This window comes from Stenella coeruleoalba, assembly GCF_951394435.1.
Source record: "Stenella coeruleoalba genome assembly, chromosome: 17".
Classification (NCBI taxonomy): Eukaryota; Metazoa; Chordata; class Mammalia; order Artiodactyla; family Delphinidae; genus Stenella; species Stenella coeruleoalba.
Window position 1 is genome coordinate 24,212,240 of NC_137163.1, and position 23,667 is coordinate 24,235,906.

General features: G+C 35.2%; 1 protein-coding gene and 1 pseudogene across 4 annotated transcripts in view; both read left to right on the forward strand.

Moving 5' to 3' along the window:
- Window positions 1–23,667, forward strand: part of CSMD3 (CUB and Sushi multiple domains 3) — a gene marked incomplete at its 5' end in the record, with an annotated part of 1,071,061 nt that overhangs the window by 568,115 nt on the left and 479,279 nt on the right. The window lies entirely within an intron of this gene.
- Window positions 10,056–10,772, forward strand: LOC307176023 (dnaJ homolog subfamily B member 9-like; annotated as a pseudogene). Its single transcript has one exon. The product of its transcript is annotated as a dnaJ homolog subfamily B member 9-like (transcript).

Sequence of the window (23,667 nt, forward strand, 5' to 3'; positions counted from 1 at the left end):
ATTAGTTATCTAATTTATACATATTAGTGTATATATGTCAATCCCAATCTCCCAATTCATCCCACCACCCCAACTTTTCAAACGTTTGCTTCACGCCACTTCATTTTCATGAAAGATCTACATTAGTACCTGTTTTCACTAACCAAAAGAAACCTGAAGAGGATTTTTCACTTTTACGAAAAGAAGTAAAAGATGAAAATGGCGTTCAGCATTGTTTTTCAGTTAGCTGTTGTAGAGGCAATGTGCACCCTGGGCAGTGAGAGTGACACCACCAAGCTCCTTTCCTGGGAACTACGCTCAGCATCTCAGCGTCAAGCTGCCACAGCTTTGAACTATGTCTGTTGCATCTATGCTTTATCTCAATATATTTTGTGCATCTATTAGTAAGATGTGTCCTAAGGTAATTGCTTCTTCGCTTTACTCTCTATAGCTTACAAAGTGTTTCATAGGATTGCTTTGTTTTTGGATAGTGGGGGAAACCTGTACCCCTCTTTTCACATAGCCAGAACACAGTCTTGGACACTGAGGGTTGAAAGTGAAGTGGTACCCCTCACTATTACACCTAAGAAATCACTCACAAAATATGTGTTTCTAATCTCCACAGCTCTGAGCTCTGCTAGTTGAGGTCTTACTTCCTAAGAGGACAAAGGAAGTCCACTAGGGGATGCAACAATTCCGTTTTTCTTGTGGCGGAGATTGTACCCTGACTGTATTCAGCTTCTTAAACCACCCATCAACAGGCAAATAAAGGATTTACTGTATTGGCTGTGGTGATTGACCCTGATTATAAACGGGAGATAGAGTTGCTGGTGTACCTTGGGATCAAGAAGGAGTATGTATGGAAGCCAGTAGATTTTGTAGGCTGCCAATGAATACTTTGCACAGAAATAAATTAATGAAAAATTACAGCAGATATCAACAGGTTCATAAATGGCTCAGACACTTCAATAAAGATTTTGGTCATATCATCATGACCAGCTGAAGTGGTGGCTGAGGGAAAAATATGAAACACATGGTGAAGAAAGAAATATAGACACCAAAAATGGCTTTGTAAACAATTGCAGGAAAAGAAAAAGAATGGGATAACTATCAGTATTTTCTCCCTTGCTTTGTTATGGACATGTTTGCATACATATAGACCAGTTTTTGTTCTTTCTTCTTCTATTTCTCTACAATTTAATATAAGGCACGTTGGTGGTGGCTAGCCTTGTCATATAGGCTTTAAGATGTCAAGAGGCTTTGTGACTGAGCTAGGTGATGGGAACTAACAGTAACTGCTGCGGAAGTGCATCTTTCCTTTGGAGGAGAGAATAAACATGTCTTCATCTATTTAAAGACAGACTCCCCTGTTCAGTATTGATTTCTCCAATGGGAGGCACTCACAAGAGACTTTATGGCAAAAAAGAAGCAAAAGCTGCTGTCCCTCAACAGGCAGGTGGGTTCAGGGGCTTCATCAAATGGCAGATACATAGTTTTACCAGAGGTTTCACGGCCTTCTCCCTGAAAATTGCCTCCTTTGAGGGTTACACACAGCTGGGATTGTCAGCAGCAATTCCCAGTGATTCTTGCACTTTCTGATTTACTGAATGCTGGAAGCCGCTTCCCTGTCCTATCACTCTCCAGGCTCTTCTCTGGTTTTGTAAACTTTTGATTTCCTATATTAATCCTTCTTGTCTCAATAACAGAGAAGTTTCTCTTTTCCCATTAGAACTCTGTCTGATACAGTAATTACTATATTTTCTCCTAACAAACACTTGAAATTACTGCTCTGAGGAAAATGAAAGCTTCTCTTCTCAACATAATTCATATTCCTAAAATCTCAGCTTCTCCCCATATTTTGGATAAAACTGTAGGTTTGTGTATTTTGAAAGGAGATCTAAAGTGACTTTTATCTCCACTAATATAATAGCTCTCACTGTGATAGAGGAAGACTAGAGTTGATTACATCCTGACTTAGACCTCCATTCAGCATTTTCTTCTTTTTGAATCAGGTCCCTCCACCACTTTGTACTGTGTCTATCCCGAGTGAACGAAGAATCCAGTGCTCATATAATCTGTCAAATACCAGTATGTATACTTCCCATCACTCTCGCCTACTTTCCAACAGCTTTCTATCAAGTGTGCTGTACTTTCTGCATGTGCACCTTGTATTATTCATCAAACTTTTCTCCTATCCAGCCTTTCTCCAACCACACAGTCCCATTCTTCCCAAAACTACTTTAATATTTCAAGATAAGTTTTGGCAATTTATGTTCATTTTTTTTTTCCTTCATAAGGACCACAGACAAAGGCAGTTTAGTCAATTAAAAACTAGATGATTTGTAAGCACAAAGAAAGTTGGGATAGTGAGTGGAACTTTTAAGTCTCAGTGTCTTTAAAACTTCTTATGTATTGGGGGTGAACAAACTCTTTGCTGGTACTACATAAGTTGACAAGGTGTAAAGTGTGTATAGGCATTTCCTACGGTAACTCCTAACAGCAGTTTATTCGCTCTGCTCCCATTCTATATAGATCTCCTCTAATACTTCCTTAATGTTCTTTCCACTAACAGGTCATTTATAGAATCATTTAAACGATGTTATACATTCAGGAAGAGTTCCTGGTGCATAGAGGCTCTTGAGCTGTTTCTGCACACCACTTTTTTTCACATGTTTATAATGAGGCCTTTTTTCCCCCAGTTTAATTCAACTTTATTTAACAGCATTGCCTAAGTATCAGCCATTGCCCTGGAATACAATTATGTTCATCCTTTGCAGAAATAGTAAAAGAGATACATTTCTCCTATAAATGTATTACTTTAAATTTTACTTAGTCTTTCTTTGTAAAACTGAATTATTTTAATTATAAAAGCAATACATGCTTTTATATTAAAAAATAAAGATATTTTTAAAATAACATTAAACAGAAGAAAATATTGGGTTGGCCAGAAAGTTCGTTCAGGTTTTTCTATAACGTGGGAAAAAACCTGAACGAACTTTCTGGCCAACCCAATATCTATGGCTCCCATTCATCTCCAAACCTTTGCCCCAAAGTAACAGGTTTTTCATTTAATATTTTTATTTTTAATACCACTTACTACCATAACTTTATACCTAAACCTACACCTCTACTTGTTGATTTATCAGAGTTATGTAGTAACTTTTGACACCAGCAATGAAAACTATGAAATTAATGTGCTTTACTTCTCATCTTAGCCACTCCATTTTCCAACTGAAATAAGTGTATAGACATTTTTAGTTTTTTTAATTACATATGGTACTTAAAAACTTATTTTAAAACATTTTTATCAAGGAAAAAAAATCAAGGAATAAGTACACATGGTTGCAAGAACTGACGAGCTTATGATAAAAAGAGTACTAATCTCTCCTTCTTACCCCACAGGGAACATTTTAAATCTATTTTTATTTTCAGTTTTCTGGGTGCTGTTACCTCAACAATTCTAGATAAATAAATATATACCTCTATTATTTTATATATTTTTAGATTATATATATATATATATATATATATATATATATATATATATATATATATATAGACTCTCTGGGGGAAAAAAAAAAAATTAGAATATCACTCACTTACCCTACCCTCTTTCTTTTCTTTGTCTCCTCCTAATGGGAACAAAAAAAAAAAAAAAAGAACAATGCCTTGAAAGCCAATGAAGAAAGTATATCAAAGAGAAGTGTGTATAACCAGTAGGATTATATTGCATGATAGGTAATGAGAGAAGGACTAAGAATTTATCATTGAATTTTATAAGATGAAAGATATTGGTGTTTATTACAACAGCAGCTTTTATGGAGTTGTTGGGGAAGAGGTTGATTAGAGTGGTTTTAAGAGAGAGTGAGAGGTGAGGAGTTGGAGACATGGATTTTTGACTGTTCTTTTCAGAAGACTGACTGCAAAAAAGACTAGAGAAATGGAGTAGTAGTTGGTGGGGGACACAAAATCAAGAGAAGTATTGTTTTAAAGTTCAGAGAAACACTAGCATTTTTTAACCCTGTTGGGTATGAACTAGAGAGTGAAAAAAATTATGATGTAGTAGAGAAAGGAGAATCGCTGGAATGATGTTCTTGATTAGGAGAAAACATAGATGATCTAGTGCTCAAGAGGATAGGAGATGGTAGGTGGGTAAATAGAATGATGAGAGTCTGTAAAATTTTCTTTTTGATTGATTTGGATTTCTCAGTGAAGTAGGAAATAAGGTTACCACTTGTGACTTTGTAAGGCCAGTAACAGAAGATGTAAAATAATTATCCAGGATAATATAAACCCACATCATTACTGCCCATAGGTTACAAATGATTGTGATTTGAAGCAAGATTTCCTTTTGACTGGAAAAAAGACAAGAAACTACTTAGTTTGGAGGGATATAATATTTTGAATAGGTATTTTGTAATTAAAAAATAAAACCCTAGGGAGGGTGGGAGGGAGGGAGACGCAAGAGGGAAGAGATATGGGAACATATGTATATGTATAACTGAGTCACATTGTTATAAAGCAGAAACTAACACACCATTGTAAAGCAATTATACCCCAATAAAGATGTTAAAAAAAAAAAGCCAAAGAACATTTGCAAGTAGAAAAGAAAATTAAAATTACATGTGAATATCTTAACACCTCATACACAGATTAAGAGACTTAATTGATGGGCTTATATTTCAAGTCAGTAATTTTTATCCAGAGTACTAGAGTTTTTAAATAAGAATGGAGAGACAGGTTACAGGCATAATTGTGTGTATGAGTTCAGAAAGATAGAATATTTTTAGTAAACATCAGAATAATCTTTTCTTTTTAAACAATAAGAGCTACTACTTTTACTGGTCTTCTGTGAATAGAACATTTTTTTAAAAAAAACTTGCTTTTGCAATAGAAAAAATCAAGTTGCTTAACACAATAGCATGTAAACCCTGTCATTGGCTCTCTTACCTCATCTCATACTACACTACCCTTGGATCATTCTATTTCAGCCACAGTGGCCTTTTTATTGTTACGTGAATATGCCAAGCACCTACATACCTTAAGGATTTATACTTACTCTTCTCTCAACCTGCATATATGCTTATATTTCACGTACTCTCACTGTTAAAAATTTTACTGTCATAAACAAAGCACCTATGCTCTCTCATTTCCTGCATTGTTTTACTTCACAGAACTTATTACCATCAAGAAATTATGTTTCACTTATTTGTGTATAAACTTTCTCCTCCCATGTGAATATGTAAAGCCGGGATTTCAGTCTTTTTGATTTGTTATTCCCAGCACCAAGAATCATGTGTTACATGATAGTCAATAAAATTATGGAATTGAAAAAAAAATCAAACAATTAGGTACACAAAAGGTAATTATTTTTCTTTTTATTATGATTTCTGGCAAACTTAACAATTACACATTCCCTTTTTAACATCATATAAGGCTGTCTTGTGCCATGACTGGATTTTGTTGTTTTTGTAACATAGACCATCCTCTGTGTACCTCCTTGTGTGCTTGCAGAAAGCTCATTTTTAGTATCCTCTTTATGAATTGTACTGTCAGGAGGTTTTTTTTCATTCAACATACTTATAAATTGTTTATGAATAATTATCGCTGGGTATTTTCATTCCTTTCTGGTTTTGATGCACAGTAACTTATTAGTGAACCCTCCGCCCTGAGTATATTCTAATCTTGGTGTAGCATTCTATAGTACTTCTCTGTGACTATCAGAGAAAGATTTTAGTTTTCTTTTGGTAGAAAGAAAATTCTTGGCAAGGACTGAGTTTTTAATAGATCCACAAATAGACCATCCATTCTCATGTTTGAATCAAAGACAACATGAAACTTTATATATAAAGCCACTCAATACCCACTCCCCACCTCCCCAGTTTTAGCTACTGAGGCATATTGCTGTCCCACTACCACGTAGGCTACAGTGCTACACAATAATATTTATTTATTGAATAAAATTAATACTAGTGTGTTTCTTTTGTCCCCAAAACTAATTCTAACTTCTAAAGAGTCTTTTGTTATTATTGTTATTTTTACTATTTCTTCCAAAAATCTTTAGGACCTTTATCCAAGGGAACAGAACTGGAGGAGAGTGAGGGCCACCACTTTCTAGTACAGATTTTGGATTGAGGTTAATTTTTTTTAATCTCTTTCTTTATTTGCAATAAATTTCTGCAGAATCAATCTCAAAGAGGATTGTATATGATACCGTCCTCTGTAACCAACATGATATTTGTATTGCTCTTTAGTTTAGATGGCATGGTAATATAACTAATATTTATTCATCTTACAAAAATTGATAGTGGAAACAGATATGCCCTTCAATTCACAATTTCCAACATATATTTAATTCTGTTCTGGTTGCTTTATTGTAGCATATTTATGTTATTTTTATCTGCAAATTAGAAGAAAAAGGCAATTTTGCTGAAAATATAAATAATAAAACAATTCATTTTAGACATTTTGCTAACAACTGTGTGATAAATAAAAAATCATGACTTATCAAAAGCCCATCCAGAATGTACTGTTTGGTTTCAGTATGAAGCCCCGTACATTTTAACAAAATATTTTACACTATTCAGTTAATTTATTGTTTCCTTAATGATTAACTTTAAAATTCTAACTTTTTTCAAAGCAAACTTCCAGCTATTTCAAAGGAATTTTTCCATTTCTTTTTAGTAAAAAAGTGTAAAGTGTAGTCTACCTCAGTTCTGCCATTAATCCAGTTGTTATCCATTAGAAATTATGTTCAACAGGGGCTGGGAATTTGTCTCGTAACATATAAGAGTGTCTAACTTACTTATAATAGGTAGTCAATAAATACTCATTGAATGAATAATTTCCTGGCAAACTCAATAGTCTGGATCTTAATTTCCTTTTCTTTAAAAAGTTGGAGTTGAATGGGGATATCCAGGATTAACATTCAAGATTTTATCTGATAAAATTATAAAACTAGTCTAAGAATTTGTTCTTGGACCTGACAACTGAGAAATAAATTTTTAGAATTCTGCTTGTCTATTTAATCAAGGGAAGATCATTAAATTAATTTAATACCAGTGAAAGTGAACTTATTTCTGCAGTTAGCTACTATTCAGCTTTTCAGTTGAAAGTTAGATACATGCTTGTAAAATAGTTGTATACATATAATAAACCATAAATTAAAACATTATCTGACTACATATGCCACAGATTTTTTTTTCTTTTTATGTATTGTCTTAAAATATAATTTCATCCAGGAAAATAGGATTTTTCCAGGAGAAAAATCCAGAAGCCTGAAATTTCTGTCGCTCTTCATTCTTCATCATTATGACCTAATGATGTTAGATTTGATAAGCATATCAGTTCTGATGTGTGTCTCTCCTGAATTGTAAAAAGCACATTTCAGTTACTCAGGCTAGAGATTTTATTCTTTAAACTGTTCACAGTGCCTCTGGCCACACTTAGAATTTAGATTGCAAAGGAATATTCAATCTTCCATCTAATAGCATTCAGCCTATTGAATATTTAATTAGTTTCCTTAAAATGGTAAACAGTTGGAAATACTTTCCTCCTAAAGGGACAGCATTCTTTTTCTATTCTCTTATGAAGCTAATATATTTTATTTTAATTGCAATACTTACAATTAACAAAGAAGACTGAATATGTTTTGTCATTTAATTCCTATTTATTTATAAAATATTACTACAAAGAACAGAAAATTGAGTTACTGTATGTAACACATTAAAAGGGGCAGTGTAGCCAAGGACAGTAGTATTGCTTGAAAGCATGGGCTACGTAGTCAAGCCGCACATCTGAATTCTTTTTTTTTTAATAGATCTTTATTGGAGTATAATTGCTTCACAATACTGTGTTAGTTTCTGTTGTACAACAAAGTGAATCAGCCATAGGCATACATATATCCCCATATCCCCTGCCTCTTGAGCCTCCCTCCCATGCTCCCTATCCCACCCCTCCAGGTTGTCACAAAGCAGCAAGCTGATGTCCCTGTGCTATGCTGTTGCTTCCCACTAACTATTTTACATTTGGTAGTGTATATAAGTCGCTGCTACTCTCACTTCACCCCAGCTTCCCCCTCCCCACCCCATGTCCTCAAGTCCATTTTCTATGTCTCCGTCTTTATTCCTGCCCTGCCACTAGGTTCATCAGTACCATTTTCTTTTTTCAGATTCCATAAATATGCGTTAGCATACAGTATTTGTTTTTCTCTTTCTGACTTACTTCACTCTGTATGACAGACTCTAGGTCCATCCACCACACTACAGATAACTCAATTTCATTTCTTTTTATGGCTGAGTAATATTCCATTGTATATAGCACATCCTAATTCTTGATTCAACTCTACTAGCTGTGTGATTTTGGAAAAGATGAACATAAACCTCAATTTTTTTTCAGCTTTAAGACTGGGTAACATATAAGATTTATTTTATAGGTAATGAGGTAACACACATAAAACATAGCATAATTCTTGAGAAAAAATAAGTATTATCTTATTATTATATATTATTGATTGATATGTATATGATCAAAAACATGACTATTGTCAAAGAGCACTGCTTTTAGTTGCGTTATGGAAAAACTGTTTAAGAAGCTGTGTGAAATGCACTTGTGGATTTATTCATTTATCATAGGCTTCACTGCTAAGTTGAGAATGGAAGCTGAATTGTTAAAACAAGAAGTTTAAAAGGTAAGAGAACAAATGATAAAATTTTTAGGCAACTTACTTAAGAAAAGAAAATAAAGAAAGTATACATGCATACAAATTATAGACCCTTGAGAATAAAATATTGAAATTAGGCCAACTAATAACCCTGCAATGGCCTCTAAGTGTTAACGTGAAAGGAAGAGTGACAGTCTCTCATTTTAAATCAAAATCTAGAAATGATTAAGCTTACTGAGAAGGCTATAGAAGGTCACGACAGGCCAAAAGCTAGGCCTCTTGCACCAGTTAGCCAAGTTGTGAAAGCAAAAGAAAGGTTCTAGAAGATAGTTAAAAGTGTTACTCCAGTGAATACCCAAATGATAAGGAAAGTGAAACAACCTTATTGCTGGTAATGCAGCAGGTTTTAGTGCTCTGGAGAGAAGTTCAAACCAGTCACAACATTCTCTGAAGCCCAAACCTAATCCAGAACAGGGCCCTAACTTTCTTCAAGTCTGTGAAGGCTGAGAGAGGTAAAGAAGCTGCAGAAGAAAAGTTTGAAGTTAGCAGAGGCTGTTCATGAGGTTTACGGAAAGAAGCCGTCTCCGTAACATAAAAGTGCAAGGTGAAGCAGCAAGTACTGATGCAGAAGCTGCAGCAGGTAATTTAGAAGATCTATCTAAGATAATCAGTGAAGGTGGCTACACTAAATAACAGATTTTCGTACAGACAAAACAGCCTTATATTGGAAGATGATGCTGTCTATGACTTTCATAGCTAGAGTGGAGAAGTCAACGCCTGGCTTCAAAGCTTCAAAGGACAGGCTGACTCTCTTGTTAGGGGTAAATGCAGCTGGTGACTTAAAGCCAGTGCTGATTTACCATTCTGAAAATCCCAGGGCTCTTAAGAATTATGCTAAATCTACTCAGCGTGTGCTCTATGAATGGAACGACAGAGCCTAAAAATAGTACATCTACTTACAACATGGATTGCTGAATATTTTCAATCTCACTGTTGAGACCTACTGCTCAGGAAAAAAAAAAAAGTTCCTTTAAAAATACTACTGTTCATTGGCAATGGACCTGGTCACCCAAGAGCTCTGATGGAGGTGTACAACAAGATGAATGTAGTTTTCATGTCTGCTAACACAGCATCCATTCTGCAGCCCATGGATCAAGGAGTAATTTTGACTTTCAAGTCTTATTATTTAAGAAATACATTTGAAAAGGCTATAGCTGCCATAAATAGTGATTCATCTGATGGATCTGGGGAAAGTAAATTGAAAACCTTCTGGAAAGGATTCATCATTCTAGATGCCATTAAAAACATTTGTGGTCTTCAGCGCTGCCCTTTCAGGGGTTGGGGCTGGAAGTGACGCCGGGCTGAGCAGCAACAATAGTTTTCCACATGCGCGTAGGGTGCCAGGGTCAGGATATTAGAAATGAATACTCCCCAGTCAGTTTTCATCTTTGAAACCTGCATTTTAACGGTAACCGAATTAATTTTGACCTCAGAAAGTTACTATGGTATCTTAGGTGTGCCAAAGTCAGCATCAGAGTGCCAAATCAAGACGGCCTTTCACAAGTTGGCCATGAAGTGCCATCCTGATAAAAATAAGAGACCTGATGCTGAAGCAAAATTCAGAGAGATTGAAGAAGCATATGAAACACTCTCAGATGCTAATAGATGAAAAGAATATGATACACTTGGACATAGTGCTCTTACTAATGGTAAAGGACAAAGAGCTAGTGGAAGTCCTTCTGAGCAGTCATTTAACTTCAATTTTGATGACTTATTTAGAGACTTTGTTTTTTTTGGTCAAAACCAAAACACTCGGTCCAAGAAGTGTTTTGCAGATCACTTCCAGACATGCCAGGATGGTTCCAGTAGACTAAGGCACCATTTCCAGGAGTTTTCTTTTGGAGGTGGGTTGTTTGATGACATGCTTGAAGATATGGAGAAAATGTTTTCTTTTAGTGGTTTTGACACCGCCACGAATCGACATACAGTACAGACTGAAAATAGATTCCATGGATCTAGCACGCACTGTAGGACTGCCACTCGACAAAGAGGAAACATGGTTACTACATACACTGACTGTTCAGGACAGTATTTAGTCCTTTTTCTGTTCTCATTAAACCAAACTAGTTGACTCCTCTTCAGGATCTTTGATGCAGAACCAATTTTTTGTGAACTATTTTGACAAGTGCATGATTTCACTTAATTTGACATAGCTATTAAATATATTTACATTGTTTTTGACAAATTCAGCAACATTCAGTTAGTAGAGGAATAGCTAATTATTAAATTCCCTGATTAGGCAGGTTCTTTAAGAAAAGATTATAATTCTGCCTGGTCTTTTTTCTCTACCTGCCCTTGGACTTATTAACATGACCAGTTTTATTACCAAGGAAAGAATGAGTTTGCCGATAAATATTTAAAGGTTAAATTTTAAAAGTTATTGTAGATTTAAATTGTGTGAACTTGAATGCTTTTTTTTTTGAGTGAAACCTTTGCTAATTTAAAATTGCGTGCTCTGTAGCATCTCTGACTCGGGTTGCAAAATGTATGTCAAACTGTATAGTTGAGTCGTTCAGCAAAGTATAGCAAGCAGTATCTTGGTTAATTTCTACTGAAAGCTTCAAAAAGGTATGGTTGAATATTTACCACAGAACCATGCAGAAGAATTGGAGTAAAGGAAGTGATTGTATTGCTCATAGACATTTAGACTGAAAGAAAGTTGAAAACTTAATATTGCCAAGAGATTGTTAAGTGGCTAGTGATTTCATCCCTGGCTAATAATTTTGTAGTAGTGAAATCATAGCTGTTTTATACATTTTTTCACATTTCTTTCTTAATTGTTGGTGCTCTAGGTCTTAGTATGAATTTATGCACTTTTTTGTGTGTATGGTTTTTCCTCTTTGCACTCATCTTTAGAGATTAACTAATACCTCATTCTGTTTATAAAAACAGCCAGTAATTTCTGTGCAACCTTATTATGTGCAAAATTTTTAAATCCTAAGAAATGTGTGCTTTTGTTTTCAGATAGACTTATTTCTTTTTTTTCCCTTGAATTTTATTTTATTTTTTTATACAGTAGGTTCTTATTAGTCATACATTTTATACACATCCGTGTATACATGTCAATCCCAATCACCCAATTCATTACACCACCACCACCACCACCCCTGCCGCTTTCCCCCCTTGGTGTCCGTACGTTTGTTCTCTACATTTGTGTCTCAATTTCTGCCCTTCAAACTGGTTCATCTGTACCATTTTTCTAGATTCCACATATACGCGTTAATGATATTTGTTTTTCTATTTCTGACTTACTTCACTCGGTATGACAGTCTCTAGATTCATCTGTGTCTCTATAAATGACACAATTTTGATCCTTTTTATGGCTGAGTAATATTCCATTGTATATATTTACCACATCTTCTTATCCATTTGTCGGTCGATGTGCATTTAGGTTGCTGCCATGACCTGGCTATTGTAAATAGTGCTGCAATGAACATTGGGGTGCATGTGTCTTTTTGAATTATGGTTTTCTCTGGGTATATGCCCAGGAGTGGGATTATTGGGTCATATGGTAATTCTATTTTTAGTGTTTTGAGGAACCTCCATACTGTTCTCCATAGTGTCTGTATCAATTTACATTCCCACCAACAGTGCAAGAGGGTTCCCTTTTCTCCACACCCTCTCCAGCATTTGTTGTTTGTAGATTTTCTGATGATGCCCATCCTAACTGGTGTGAGGTGATACCTCACTGTAGTTTTGATTTGCATTTCTCTAATGATTAGTGAAGTTGAGAAGCTTTTCATGTGCTTTTTGGCCATCTGTATGTCTTCTTTGGAGAAATGTCTATTTAGGTCTTCTGCCCATTTTTGGATTGGGTTGTGTGTTTTTTTTAATATTGAGCTGCATGAGCTGTTTATATATTTTGGAGATTAATCCTTTGTCCATTGATTCATTTGCAAATATTTTCTGCCATTCTGTGGCTTGTCTTTTCAGCTTGTTTGTAATTTCCTTTGCTTTGGAAAAGTTTTGAAGTTTCATTAGGTCCCATTTGTTTATTTTTGTTTTTATTTCCATTTCTCTGGGAGGTGGATCAAGAAAGATTTTGCTGTGATTTATGTCAAAGAGTGTTCTTTCTATGTTTTCCACTAAGAGTTTTATAGTGGCCAGCCTTATATTTAGGTCTCTAATCCATTTTGAGTTTATTTTTGTGTATGGTGTTAGGGAGTGTTCTAATTTCATTCTTTTACATGTAGCTGTCCAGATTTCCCAGCACCACTTATTGAAGAGACTGTCTTTTCTCCATTGTATATCCTTGCCTCCTTTGTCATAGATTAGTTGACCATAGGTGTGTGTGGGTTTATCTCTGGACTTTCTGTCCTGTTCCATTGATCTATATTTCTGTTTTTGTGCCAGTACCATATTGTCTTGATTACTGTAGCTTTGTAATATAGTCTGAAGTCAGGGAGTCTGATTCCTCCAGCTCCGTTTTTTTCCCCTCAAGACTGCTTTGGCTATTCGGGGTCTTTTGTGTCTCCATACGAATTTTAAGATTGTTTGTTCTTGTTCTGTAAAATATGCCATTGGTAATTTGATAGGGATTGCATTGACTCTGTAGCTTGCTTTGGGTAGTATAGTTATTTTCACAATATTGATTCTTCCAATCCAAGAACATGGTATATCTCTCCATCTGTTTGTATAATCTTTAATTTCTTTCATCAGTGTCTTATAATTTTCTGCATACAGGTCTTTTGTCTCCCTAGGTAGGTTTATTCCTAGGTATTTTATTCTTTTTGTTGTGGTGGTAAATGGGAGTGTTTCCTTAATTTCTCTTTCAGATTTTTCATCATTAGTGTATAGGAATGCAAGAGATTTCTGTGCATTAATTTTGTATCCTGCAACTTTATCAAATTCATTGATTAGCTCTAGGAGTTTCTGCTGGCATCTTTAGGATTCTCTATGTATAGTATCATGTCATCTGCAAAGAGTGACAGTTTTACTTCTCCTTTTCCAATTTGGATTCCTTTTATTTCTTTTTCTTCTCTGATTGCTGTGGCTAGGACTTCCAAAACTATGTTGAATAATAGTGGTGAGAGTGGACGTCCTTGTCTTGTTCCTGATCTTAGAGGAAATACTTTCAGTTTTTCACCATTGAGAATGATGCTTGCTGTGGGTTTGTCATATATAGCCTTTATTATGTTGAGGTAGGTTCCCTCTCTGCTTACTTTCTGGAGAGTTTTTTATTATAAATGGGTGTTGAATTTTGTCAAAAGCTTTTTCTGCATCTATTGAGATGATCATGTGGTTTTTCTTCTTCAATTTGTTAATATGGTGTGTCACATTGATTGATTTGCGTATATTGAAGAATCCTTGCATCCCTGTGATAAATCCCAATTGATCATGGTGTATGATCCTTTTAATGTGTTGTTGGATTCTGTTTGCTAGTATATTGTTGAGAATTTTTGCATTTATATTCATCAGTGATATTGGTCTGTAATTTTCTTTTTTTGTAGTATCTTTGTCTGGTTTTGGTATCAGAGTGATGGTAGCCTCATAGAATGAGTTTGAGAGTGTTCCTTCCTCTGCAATTTTTTGGAAGAGTTTGAGAAGTCTGGGTGTTAGCTCTTTTCTAAATGATTGATAGAATTTCACCTGTGAAGCCATCTGGTCCTGGACTTTGGTTTGTTGGAAGATTTTAAATCACAGTTTCAATTTCATTGCTTGTGATTGGTCTGTTCATTTCTTCCTGGTTCAGTCTTGGAAGGTTATACCTTTCTAAGAATGTGTCCATTTCTTCCAGGTTGTCCATTTTATTGGCATAGAGTTGCTTGTAGTAGTCTCTTAGGATGCTTTGTATTTCTGTGGTGTCTGTTGTAATTTCTCCTTTTTCATTTCTAATTTTATTGATTTGAGTCCTCTCCCTCTTTTTCTTGATGAGTCTGGCTAATGGTTTATCAATTTTGTTTATCTTCTCAAAGAACCAGCTTTTAGTTTTATTGATCTTTGCTATTGTTTTCTTTGTTTCTATTTCATTCATTTCTTCTCTTATATTTATGATTTCTTCCCTTCTGCTAACTTTGGGTTTTGTTTGTTCTTCTTTCTCTAGTTCTTTTAGGTGTAAGGTTAGATTGTTTATTTGAGATTGTTCTTGTTTCTTGAGGTAGGTTTGTATAGCTATAAACTTCCCTCTTGGAACTGCTTTTGTTGCATCCCATAGGTTTTGGATCATTGTGTTTTCATTGTCATTCGTCTCTAGGTATTTTTTTATTTCCTCTTTGATTTCTTCAGTGATCTCTTGCTTATTTAGTAACATATTGTCTCTAGGTATTTTTTTATTTCCTCTTTTATTTCTTCAGTGATCTCTTGGTTTTTTAGTAACGTATTGTTTAGCTTCCATGTGTTTCTGTTTTTTATATTGTTTTCCCTGTAATTGATTTCTAATCTCATAGTGTTTTAGTCAGAAAAGATGCTTGATATGATTTCATTTTTCTTAAATTTACTGAGCCTTGATCTGTGACCCAAAATATAATCTATCCTGGAGAATGTTCCGTGTGCACTTGAGAAGAATGTGTAATCTGCTCTTTTGGGATGCAATGTCCTATAGATATCAGTTAAATCTATCTGGTCTCTTGTGTTTTTAAAGCTTGTGTTTCCTTATTAATTTTCTGTTTCGGATTATCTGTCCATTGGTGTAAGTGTGGTCTTAAAGTCCCCCACTATTATTGTGTTAATGTCGATTTCCCCTTTTATAAATGTTAGCAGTTACCATATGTATTGAGGTGCTCCTATGTTGGGTGCATATGTATTTATAATTCTTATATCTTCTTCTTGGATTGACACCTTGATCATTATGTGGTGTCCTTCCTTGTCTCTTGTAACATTCTTTATTTTAAAGTCTATTTTTTCTGATATGAGTATTGCTACTCCAGCTATCTTTTGATTTCCATTTGCATGGAATATCTCTTTCCATCCCCTCACTTTCAGTCTGAATGTGTCCCTAGGTCTGAAGTGGGTCTCTGGTAGACAACATATATATGGGTCTCGTTTTTGTGTCCATTCAGCGAGCCTCTGTCTTTTGGTTTGGAGCATTTAATCCATTCACATTTAAGGTAATTATCGATATGTATGTTCTTATTACCATTTTCTTAATTGGTTTGCGTTTGTTTTTGTAGGTCCTTTTCTTCTCTTGTTTTTCCCACTTAAAGAAGTTCCTTTAGCATTTGTTGTAGAGCTGGTTTGGTGGTGCTCAATTCTCTTAGCTTTGGCTTGTCTGTAAAGCTTTTGATTTTACATCGAATCTGAATGAGATCCTTGCCAGGTAGAGTAATCTTGGTTGTAGGTTATTCCGTTTCATCACTTTAAATATGTCATGCCACTCCCTTCTGGCTTGTAGAGTTTCTGCTAGACATCAGCTGTTAACCTTATGGGAGTTCCCTTGTATGTTATTTGTCATTTTTCCCTTGCTGCTTTCAATAATTTTTCTTTAATTTTTGCCAATTTGATTACTATGTGTCTCAGCATGTTTCTCCTTGGGTTTATCCTGTATGGGACTCTCTTTGCTTCCTGGACTTGGGTGGCTATTTCCTTTCCCATGTTAGGGAAGTTTTCCAGTATAATCTCTTCAAATATTTTCTCGGGTCCTTTCTCTCTCTCTTCTCCTTCTGGGACCCCTATAATGTGAATGTTGTTGTGTTTAACATTGTCCCAGCGGTCTCTTAGGCTGTCTTCATTTCTTTTCATTCTTTTGTCTTTATTGTGTTCTGCAGCTGTGAATTCCACCATTCTCTCTTCCAGGTCACTTATCTGTTCTTCTGCCTGAGTTATTCTGTTATTGATTCCTTCTCATGTATTTTTCATTTCAATTATTGTATTGTTCATCTCTGTTTTTTCTTTAATTCTTCTAGACCTTTGTTAAACATTTCTTGCATCTTTTCGATCTTTGCCTCCATTCTTTTTCCAAGGTCCTGCATCATCTTCACTATCATTGTTCTGAATTCTTTTTCTGGAATGTTGCCTATCTCCACTTCATTTAGTTGTTTTTCTGGGGGTTTATATTGTTCTTTCATCTGGTATATAGCCCTGTGCCTTTTCATTTTGTCTTTCGGTGAATGTGGTTTTTATTCCACAGGCTGCAGGATTGTATTTCTTCTTGCTTCTGCTGTCTGTCCTCTTGTGGATGAGGCTAAGAGGCTTGTGCAAGTTTCCTGATGGGAGGGACTGGTGTTGGGTAGAGCTGGCTGTTGCTCCGGTGGGCAGAGCTCAGTAAAACTTTAATCCACTTGTCTGCTGATGGGTGCTGCTGGGTTCCCTCCCTGTTGATTGTTTTGCCTGAGGCAGCCCAACACTGCAGCCTACCTGGGCTGTTGGTGGGGCTAATGGTAGACTCTGGGAGGGCTCACGCCAAGGAGTACTTCCAGAACTTCTGTTGCCAGTCTCCTCCTCCTCACAGTGAGCCACAGCCATCCCCTGCCTCTGCAGGTGACCCCCCAACACTAGCAGGTCTGGTTCAGTCTCCTGTGGGGTCACTACTCCTTCCCCTGGGTCCCAATGCACACACTACTTTGTGTGTGCCCTCCATGAATGGAGTCTGTGTTTCCCCCAGTCCTGTTGATGTCCTGCAATCAAATCCTACTAGTCTTCAAAGTCTGATTCTCTAGGAATTCCTCCTCCCATTGCCGGACCCTCAGGTTGGCACGCCTGATGTGGGGCTCAGAACCTTCACTGCAGTGGGTTGACTTCTGTGGTATAAGTGTTCTCCAGTTTGTGAGTCACCCACCCAGCAGTTATGGGATTTGATTTTATTGTGATTGTGCCTGTCCTACCATCTCATTGTGGCTTCTCCTTTGTCTTTGGATGTGGGGTATCTGTTTTGGTGAGTTCCAGTGTCTTCTGTTGATGATTGCTCAAAAGTTAGTTGTGATTCCAGTTCTCTCGGAAGAGGGAGTGAGAGCGGAATTATTTCTTGAGTTCCGCACTTTTCCATGTTCTCTCAGAAGAGGGAGTGAGAGCGGACTTATTTCTTTAGTTCCGCACTTTTCCATGTTATACTCCATATGAGTATTAATCCTGTGGATATGTATTAAAACTAGTAAATATCTCATACAACTTTGTGTGTGAAAGAAATATAATATTTACAATATGAAAAATGTATGTGATTCATGGGAAGAGCAAAACATCACCATTAACAAGAGTTTGGAATAAGTTAATTCCAACTCTCATGGAGGACTTTAAGAATTTCAGAACTTCAGTGGAAGAAGTCACTGCAGATATGGTGAAAATAGCAAGAGAACTAGTATTAGAAGAGGAGCCTGAAGGTGGGACTGAATTGCTCCAATTTCATGATATGCTTTAACAAATGAGAAGTTGCTTCTTATGGATGAGCAAAGAAAGTCTTTCTTGAGATGGAATCTACTCCTGGTAAAGATGCTGTGAAGATTCTTGAAATGACAGTAATGGATTTCAAATATTACATCAACTTAGTTGATAAAGCAGCAGCAGGGTTTGAGAGAAGTGACACAATTTTTGAAAGAAGTTCTCTGGGCAAAATGCTATCAAACAGCATCATATGCTACAGAGAAGTCATTGGTGAAAAGATGAGTCAATCGATGCAGAAAACTTTATTGTTGTCTTATTTTAAGAAATGGCCACAGCCACCCCAACCATCAGCAACCACCACCCTCATCTGTCAGCAGCCGTCAAATTCAAGGCAAGACTCTCCACCAGCAAATATTATGGTTAGCATTTTTTAGCAATAAAGTACTTTTAATTAAAATATGTAAATTTTTTAGACATAATGCTATTGCACATTTAATAGACTGAAGTATAGTATAAACATAACCTTTATATTCACTGGGAAGCAAAAAAAAAAGGTGACTTTCTTTATTGTGGTGTTTGGTGGAAACGAACCTACATTATCTCCGAGGTATGCCTGGAAACAGGTTTGAGGAGGAGCTGGCTGGATATGGTTCTCCAGGAAAGAGTGCTGGAATTCTACACGGGTAGCTACTATAAACTCCACCACAATCAAGAGGATAGGAAATTAAGCAGCATCCTCTGAAAACCCTAAGGACAAAGACATATCACTGTAACTAAAGTGAGTGACCAGATAGCCAAGACTGGGAAGCTTCTTCCATTGGAGTTGCTTTTTCAGCACCCATAAAGCTTGAGAAGTGATTGCTGTAAAAATGCTGGGAGGTGGGGGCGGCGGGCAGTGCACATCTCTAAAGCCTTTACTTGTCAGCAGAAAAAAATCAGTCAAAAGCATCAGTAGACTGGTATTTTCCTTCTGCCAGATATCTCACAATACATATAATTGGTATAATGTAATTAGCATACAGAATTATAGCTGCCAGGGAACCTGGTAAATATAGTTTTTACCTTTCTGGATGCTGCTGCACTGAAAAGGTAAATTAGAAATTTGTGGGAATAAACACTGAAAACCAAGTGACCATATCACCACACATTGATTTATTTTCCCTATGAAAAGCAAAATGGTTATTAAGAAAAAAATTAGCAAAATTTTCCTTTAGTTCTTATTTCTTTCTCATCTTCCTTTTGTGATTTAGGAGCTAAGCATGTTCTCAGAAGTCATAAAATAAATGCCCTACCTTATCTAGAGTCATTTTGTTTATTAATTATTATTAGTGTATTTCTTAAGGACTATGAAGTTTTTCAGTAGAATATAAAAATATTTGAAGTCTGTAAAAAATTAAAACAACTTCAAAATACAAAAGGAAAACCTGGAATTGACATTAGTCAGTTTTTATTTGGATATCTACACATATTCATTTTATATTAACTTCATTAATTATACAATCTCATATTCAAGAAAGGTTTATTACTATGAAAGCAATGTGTTGGCTAAAGTTCTTATTTCCCAAGCATTCCTGTGTATCCATGATGATTTTGAAAAAAATCATAGCCAAGTGTAATAAATTATATAGTATTAAAAAGGTCAAAATCAGTATTATACAAATCTTACCTTTTAGGGAAAAAATGCATAAACATATTGTTGTGTATTATAATTGGAATGTATGGCATATGATTGAGACTATTTTCTTCCTTTTAAAGAAACACAAGCCTACTAACAAATTAAGCCAATTTACAGTTTATCAATTTGTTCCACATATGTTCTGCAACAGCTGATCAGGCTCGGCTTTATAAAGCTGTGCTCACTTTTGCTCCAGCTACTGTATGTACTGCATCCTCCTTTCATTCCCCAATGCACACCATTTTCAGAGCTGTATTTCTAAATCAGAGATGTGGCCAGGTCATTTACCTGCTTGAAAACCTTGAATAACTTCATAATGTGCCCAGGATAAATCCAGGCTCCTCAGTGTGGCTCCCTGAACCATTTTCTCTAGCCAGATCTGCCTGCATACCTTTCCTGCACTACACCTTAGCCATTCCTGTGTCTGTCTTTGTGTTTGTGATGCTGTCTGCACTTGGAAATGTGTCTTTATTCTAATTTGGCTGACTACTCTTCACCCTTTAAATCACCCAATTCTGTGAGGTTTTATCAAATCATCTATGCCCAAAGTCATTTTATTTGGTAATTAAAAACAAGTAACCAACTAAATAAGTAGGACAGAGTAATGAAAACATAATTCCTATACTAAAGACAGTTCTAGTCTCCCTTTTAATTCTCCATGTGACATTATGACTTACTGTCATGACTTTTATAATTACAGTAATTGAATCAAGATAGGTATTTTAAATTTGTGAATGTATTTACTGAATGATAAACACTGTATTTTAGTAACAAGAAACTTTCCTCCAGTGTTCTTCGCTTAAAGAAATGAGTTAAAAGTTAGAAATAAATTACTTAGCTTGAATTGTACTATTATAATATATATGCATTAATATATCCAAAAATGACATGGGAATTATGTATTGTGTGTAAAGCATTATTGTTCAAAGACTGATGATATTCATAAACTTCCTTCTGATTTAGAAATTCTTGGATTCAGTTTAGGCTGTCAATGATATTCCTTCAGCAATAATCTTTCAACATAACAAAGACAGCTGTTTGTAGTGTGGACAAATTGCTGCAGTATGTTCAACATGCTGAAATTTCTAAAAGTACATCTGAAACAGATTTTTTATTTTATTTTATTTTTTAAAATTTATTTTATTTATTTATTTTTGGCTACATTGGGTCTTCGTTGCTGCACCCGGTCTCCCTCCAGTTGCGGAGAGCGGGGGCCACTCCTTGCCGCGGTGCGTGGGTTTCTCGTTGTGGCGGCTTCTCTTGTTGTGGAGCACAGGCTCTAGGCGCATGGGCTTCAGTAGTTGTGGGACACAGGCTCAGCAGCTGTGGCTCACAGGCTCTAGAGCGCAGGCTCAGTAGTTGTGGCGCATGGGCTTAGTTGCTCTGCAGCATGTGGGATCTTCCCGGACCAGGGGCTCAAACCCGTGTCCTCTGCATTGGCAGGCAGATTCTTAACCACTGCACCACCAGGGAAGCCCTGAAACAGATTTTTTAAATGCTCATTTCTTTTTAGTTCTCTTCTTTAAAATGAAAATCTTTTCATAAAGATAAATTTAGTCTGCTGTATATAATAACATTGCCTAATAGACCATTTCATATATTTAAGATTCTTTTCAGGAAATGATTTTACTTAGCAGTTATATAATATTTGCTTACTTGTATATCTATTTATATTATCTTGTTTAATCATTTGTTTGTAATGAAATATCATGGCATAAGGGGCAGGTAATTGTTTTACTTGGCATATTCCAGGAGGTATACAAAATTGAACCAAATATTTATCACAGTGATTTTTATTTATATAATGCAAGCATTCTGGAGAAAAAGCATATGGCAAAGACAGTTTATTTTCCTTTTAAAGAAATACATTTTTTAAAGTCCAATGTACATTTTAAATATTAAATGAAGTTTCACACTACCAAAGAGCCTTCACAATTTTACATTTTTCTAAAAATCTAAAAGAAACCACATGATATTTGAAAAGGGGAAATTGTTAATTTCAACACCTTTTCATTCCTCTTCCTCTACCTAATCATCTTCAAGTTGCTTCTCTTGAATCTTGTAAATTCTCTAAAAATGTAAGCATATTAATCTTGTTTTAAAATAAGACAAAAATCAATTGAGATTTAGATAGTACATTTCTTTAGGGTTTCTAAAATGTAAGTAATTAGTTTATTTTTGCTATCAGACAATAAATGCAAAAATATCTAGCCTGTTGCTTAGAATATAGAAAACATAAATAAATAATCATGGCATAGGTGCACAGTCCAAAATACTCTTATGTGTGAAGTGAGTTATCATTAAGAGAAGATTTTTATTATCCAATCTAATTTCATTTTTAAATTGAATTTTAAACTTACTAACAGTAAATTCTTTACATGGATAAGCTTATCAGTGATAATGGCAATGATGTTTTATTATGTATGGCATAACAGAAAGCATTCTGGCACTACCATTTACAGGTTTGGTGGCATTGATAAGTCCTTTATTCTCTCTGAAACATACTTCAGTTTCCCCTTCTGTAAATGGAGAAGACAAGGAAGCTTGTTAGAATTAAATGAGATAGTCAATATGGATGAAAGCATCATATACACTGAAAGATACTATATAAATATTCTTCTTATTCATATCATTATTTCTTAAATTTTGTTTTAAACTGCATCACATCCATCAATTTCTCACATTAGTTACTACAGTAAAAAGTTTTTGCCTCTTAAATATAAATCCATGGGAATAATTCCAAATGAATCAGTTTAAAGTATTGCTACTTATAAAAATGTACTCTTTAGTTACACTCACTAAGTAGTATGGATCAAAATGATTTAAAATTATATATGGGAGAGATGTCACTGCAGTTTAACTAAATTTTCACAAAACATTAAAATATCCATTCTGATATTTCCAAAAGGATTCTTTGAAGTTTTTCTGTGTATATACACAGTCACAAGAAAATATTAATCCCAGTGATTGAGATGTTATTACTTTGTTTCCTTATTGAAAAGTGACTCAATACATAGCTTTATTTAGAAATTAAAGTGATTCTTCACTAAGACCAAAGTAATCTTTGTATGAATTAAAACTAAATCATTAAGAAATTCTATATCCAGCTCTCCTCCTTTGAAAATAATTGTCACTATGTTTTTGTTTTGTTTTTTTTCTGGGAGAGTTTAAGTTTTAATAACTTTGCCATATCCTTAACAATATGAAGAACTTTTAAACTATTTTCTACTGCAAGTTTATTTGCTTTTGTGTATTAAGATTTGGTTTGCCGTTATTTTCAGCATAGTTTTTGTTCTTTTTTCCAACCACATGTACACATAAGCACTCACACACAAGTACATGTACATGTGTACACACAGGCACTTATATGAATATGTACTAAATATGCCTTTATGTCCACTAGCACCAGGTGCATGTTTTGCCAGGCCCAGTGCAAAATGAAAATGTTGGATCTCTTGTTCAAAATAATTAAGAATTTCAAGATGGCAGGAAAAAAAAAAAAGCATTAAACTGAAAGTGAGGCTTTTCTGAGAGTGGGGCCCAGTGTGATTGCACAGGTCACACATCCACTAAGTAGGCCAGGCTGTTCACATTCTCTGCAGGAAAACTATGCAATCTTCAAAAGTAGTTAGCCTTCATTTTCATTTCCTTGCTATTGAATCTGTTATGTATGAGGAGGGAAAATGGTAATAAAATACCAGTTAGTGCTATTAATGTTACTCTATGATCTAGTATAGCTATAGGTTATACACATTTTTTTTAACTCCTCAAGAGTAGAATATGGATCATGTTTCTATTCCCTGAACTTGGGTATAGTAAAATCAAACAATTGTCTTTGTACCAGTTAGTAAATAACTTTTCTCATCGGTTAAATTTCTGAAGTGTTACACAGTTAAGTGATAGGCAAGAAAAAATATCTATTTCTTAAAATACAATATCCAAACTGTACTTTCAACCCATTGTACAGACTTCCCTCTCATGGGAAGAAAAAAACCTTAAAACTTTCTACCTAGCATAAGGACTAAACTCTAATCAAGTA